Source organism: Acinonyx jubatus, chromosome B2 (genome assembly GCF_027475565.1).
Source record: "Acinonyx jubatus isolate Ajub_Pintada_27869175 chromosome B2, VMU_Ajub_asm_v1.0, whole genome shotgun sequence".
Taxonomy (NCBI): domain Eukaryota; kingdom Metazoa; phylum Chordata; class Mammalia; order Carnivora; family Felidae; genus Acinonyx; species Acinonyx jubatus.
This window is the reverse complement of record NC_069385.1, coordinates 68,007,517-68,012,574: the sequence shown is the minus strand read 5'-3', so window position 1 is coordinate 68,012,574 and position 5,058 is coordinate 68,007,517. Positions and strand designations below refer to the sequence as shown.

Genomic DNA, 5,058 nt, shown 5'->3' with positions numbered 1-5,058 from the left:
GTTGGCCTGACTCCACTTATTTTGAATGTAATGTAATAAGGATAAAATTGCCGTATATAGCTATATGTTCATGCCCATATCTATTTGTTTATTGCTGTTACTATTGTAGTTATAAACTATTGTAGAATATCTGGTAGGAGATAAAATTTATTTTTCAATACTATAGAGTGTCTTACTGCTTATTTCTGCTAATTCAAATGCAGTATGGATGTTTCTACGTTTAATTAGCTTTAGGAATAACAATAATTTCAGGGATGACTGGGTGGCTCAGATGGTTAAACATCTGACTCCTGGTTTCAGCTCAGGTCATGGTCTCACGTGGTGAGAGGGAGCCTTGCTTCAGGCTCTGAGCTGACAGCACAGAGACTGCTTAGGATTCTCTCTCTCTCTCTCTCTCTCTCTCTCTCTCTCTCTCTCCCTTTCTCTCCCTCCCTCCCTCTCTCTCTCTCTCTCGGCCCCTTTCTCACTCATACATGAGTGTATGTTCTCTCTCTCAAAATAAGTAAATAAACTTAAATTTTTTTTCAATCTCTTTTGCAACCTTTAATGTTCTAGAATTTTCAGCCTCTGACCTGGAGCTTAGATCACAGAGTTGCCCTGGCGATTCTGTGACCAGTCATTAATACAGATTACTACAAAAAGGTTTACTCTATATGTGTTGGTTTCTATAGGTAACATTTTTTTCAATATTTCTGCTCACGTTTCCTTCTTCATGTACATAGACACCTGTCTCATTTTCATTGTTGTAGTCCTCTCTTTATGTTTACACAAGATACAAGATTCTGACTCAACTTCAGTACCTGACCACCATGTATTCATGTGACTTAAGGTAATAGGTTTAAAACATCTCCCCAAATAGACCCTTTCTGCTACTGATGAATAGCCCAAATGTGAAGAAGTTTGACCATTTCTGAACACATAACATGTACCTGTTTCTGTGTTAGGCACTTGGATGTGGTCTCTGAAATATGGTGTCATCAGGAATGCTATCTCGGAAAACAAAAATCCACAGTGTTACAGTTTTCCTTGCATTGCAATGTCATTTGACAACTCTATTCTTCTCTGGTTTAACTTTGGTGGAATTAAATGTCAGCAGAAAAATATTTTGTTGGTTTTTATTTCCCAAAGTACATATTAAGTTTGTTTTTAAGAAACTGCAGCATGATATTGTTTCAATTCATCCATAAAACAAATGACTCTCAAACATTCCATAAGATAAAGTGAAAAAACAGTATCTTTTTTTTTCCCCCTAGCATCATAGGATATTTTATAGAATGATGCTTTATATTCACAGTATGGGTGAAACCCTTCTGAAATAATTATCATTGATGGGACTTAGTTTCTTAGGAAATCTAGTTTGTGTATCTCAACAAATATACATGTGTCTACTTGTGATTAACAAAGAAAAATCATAGGTAAACCCCAGAAATGCTCATTTTGAAAGATTGTCACAATATGTTGTAGGATCATTTTGCCTCCAACTCCATTACTTGAGTTACGTATCAGTATTAGTATATTTGAGGCTTTCACCCGGCTCTGCTGGTCAAATGTTTGCTTCAGTTATGACTGTCACATTTGTGAGACCATCTCCTAAAGTATCTCAGATAAATAATTCTGTACATTGGCCGAGCCACCCAAATGATACTAACATTGGGTACAATTTTATGAAGCAGCGTGGCTAATCAAAACCTCAGATCTGGTTAGAATGTCATATCCACTGTTTTTACTTTTTATGTTAGACTGTCCTAAACTCGAGTTTTCTGTTCTGTGAAATATGGTTATTAATAACTAAAATATAGGAATGTTAGTAAACATAAGTGGATGTGCGTATGTAAAATGCCTTCCACTTAGAAGCCACTAAATTACATTCATTTCCACTTGGTCTTTCCCTATCCTCAGCTATCAAAACACTTTTGTATAGTCGTTGCTATCGCAATATGCTGTACAGTGATTTTTTTCATAATGTGCAAAGATGAAGTACGTAGAAATATCTATGCCGTTTCCTCCTACAGTTCAGTTACATAAAGAATATTAAAGGAATTTAGGCCACAAATCTTGTCAAGGAGAAATCAAATAATCATGCATTGAATTTTCACATAAAGCAAGATACAGTGTAAAAATCATCTTTTATTATTTTTTGTAACAGAAAAATGACTTGGAACTAGAGAATATTTGAAAATGGTATTAAATTAGTGTGTTTTTTTCATGCACCAAATTTTATTATTAAATATCATATTGTGGTAGGTGCTGATCTAGTTGTCAAAAGTAAACCACCTATGCCCAAAGGCCTATTTAAATGTGTTTTATTCACCTGTCAATTCATATATATATATATATATATATATACACACACACACACACACACACACACATATACACACACCACACACTATATATATGTATATGTATATACTATATATACACACACATATATAGTAATATATACTATATACATACATATATACACAATATATTATGTGTGTATATATATACATACATATATATGTACATATGTATGCACATACATATATATGTACATATATATACACACACATATATATGGTATATAATATTACTACCAAAATTATAATTTGTTAAGCATATAAAATATGGAAAAAAAGAAGCCTGGTGGCATGGGCATTTTTTATATGACAGAAAACATAGCTGGAGTCTAAATTGGATCTCTAGCCCTTTTAGTGTTTTCTCTGCGGTTACTTATGCAATGAAGCCGGCTTAAAACATTCAAGAGTTCTGATTTGCCAACTGAATACCATCCATAAACCAGCATTCAACAAATTTCATGTTGTGTCATCTTTCTATTCCAGATTTTTCTTTAAGGAATTTCCTATGATGATATAATCATTTTGTACCTACTAAATACTTGATCTTTAAATAAATTCAGGTAATCCTTAAGACAGTTCTATAAAATACAAGTTTTCCTCATTTTATGGATAAAAACACTAAATTCCAGAGATAATAAAAATGGACTTAAGTACCAGACATAGAGAGTGGTAAAACTTGATTGTGTCCAAATTTTATATGAGCCCAGTTTTCTTTGTTTTCTCTCTTTTAATTGCCATTTTTACAGGAACCCCCACCTAATTTAATGCCTCTCTTGGCACTTATTAATATTAATATTTCAGTCTATCATTTGTTATGCCTGTTTTATCATCCCAGTAAGATGTAAATTTTTTAAAGGCAGCAATTGTATATTACTCTTCCAATAGGAGCTAAATAGAATGCATTGAAAGGATAAAGAAACCTAAAAATTATCACAGATTGTGAGACAGCCCCAGGCAAAAAAGAATAATAGGCCACGTCCTTGTCAGATTTCTGCAAGCTCTAAAAAGCAATAATCAAGAATTGCTGACATGTTAAAAAAAAAAAAGAAATATGCTAAAAATAGAATCATGGAATATAGTTTAAAAATATGTCCGCATTGTTTCAAGAAATAAGTCTGTAAATATGCATCTAGATGCTAAATATATCAGAGAATAACAGATAAAGGTCAGCTAACTATAAAGCTGAACGTACAAGCTTGCTCTCTCTCTCTCTCTCTCTCTCTCTCTCTCTCTCTCTCTCTCGAGGAAGCTGTTTGATTCAACAGAAACATGAATGCAAACTATGTTTTTGTTGTTATTGTTTAAGTATGCAGAGCTGCAAGTGTTCCTCGTGTATTTATTGCTTAATTTGTTATTGGTCCTAATCTTCTACAGGATTTAAAGGTGATTCTCTGTTGCTATTTGCCTGGAGCTGGTATGTAACCTTTGGGAAGCGCTCTGTGAGCAGATCTTAGGTCTTTGACTTTTTTCTCTATTGTTTTTGCCGAAATGTTTCTCCTGTTTCACTGCTGGCTCTGGCTTTAATCTTTGTGTGTGCTTACTTTAATTATTTTGATGATTTCCATTAAAGGCCCAAGAATCTTTTTAAAAACCCATTTGAAGAAAATAAGAGATTTAAGTAGAATAAATGCATACTTTGAAGAAACAAACCGCTCCTATTTTCAGGAGTCTGTTTCATGTTGTAGATCTCAGAAAAAGTCATGTATAGGATAGAAGTCGGATACATAAATCAGAATTTTGTTTCAAGCTTGTATACCACTGGTTAACTAAATCTTGTTTGTGACCAGAAATGGTTTTTCTTCTCAGCCTGGGGATAACCGGAGTAAGCAGACCTGACTATAAATAGGCTGCCGGAGCAGACTGTGAGAGATTGGATCTACTCCATTTTATATATGTCACATTAAAATATCTACAATATTTTGTGTTCGTTTTCACAAAGAATCAGACAATTAGGTGAGAAAAGGTAAACACTATGGGTAATTACTTAGGCTTTTCTAATAGCTGCCCAGTATGTATTTATATATCATCAATTAAAGTGTTTTTTTTCCCCCCTGAATTTTGTTTTCCAGGTTTCAACCTCTGTGTGACTCTGAAATTCTCAAGGCATTCTTGATTTGTGGGTCAAGAATTACTCCTATATAAATAACATGTAGTTATATAAATGTACAGCTCATCCTTTTTGTACGTATATAGATGCTATTATGTTTAATAAAAGAGACTTTTAAATGCACACCCATCTTCTATCATTTTGTGATTTCTAAATCAGCAAATTACAAAAAATACAACTATTGTTCCATCATGTGGAGACTGCTCTATTTTATTGAAGTCAGACTTAGAAGGGCTCCTCTTACGCAAAATTACAGGGAAACACAGATCAAGAGACATATATGCTTATTTAACTATAAACCCCCATCTGTAGGTATTTGCAACTTTATAACTCAATTTCAAGAATCAGCATCTTTGCTAATATGTCTGCTCTGAGTTCAAAATATCTTTTGTCTTTCTGTCCTGTTTGCATGTAGGACTCACTTGGAATTCCTTGTCTACCATCTGCTTGTGTTCTCTTAGAAGCTCTCCATGCTGGCTGACATAAAACCTTCTATTCAACTCGATTTTTTTTAAGTTAATTTTATTTATTTTTGAGAGAGAAAGACAGAGCAGAAGAGGGAGGGGCAGCGAGAGAGGGAGAAAGAGAATCCCAAACAGGCTGCGCACT

At 33.8% G+C, this 5,058-nt stretch overlaps 1 long non-coding RNA gene across 1 annotated transcript; it reads left to right on the top strand.

Moving 5' to 3' along the window:
* Positions 1-602: 602 nt before the first annotated feature.
* LOC128315424 (uncharacterized) lies at positions 603-4,304 on the top strand. Its single transcript, XR_008298169.1, has 3 exons — positions 603-671; positions 750-829; positions 4,149-4,304. It is a non-coding gene; the product is annotated as an uncharacterized LOC128315424 (long non-coding RNA).
* Positions 4,305-5,058: the final 754 nt, after the last annotated feature.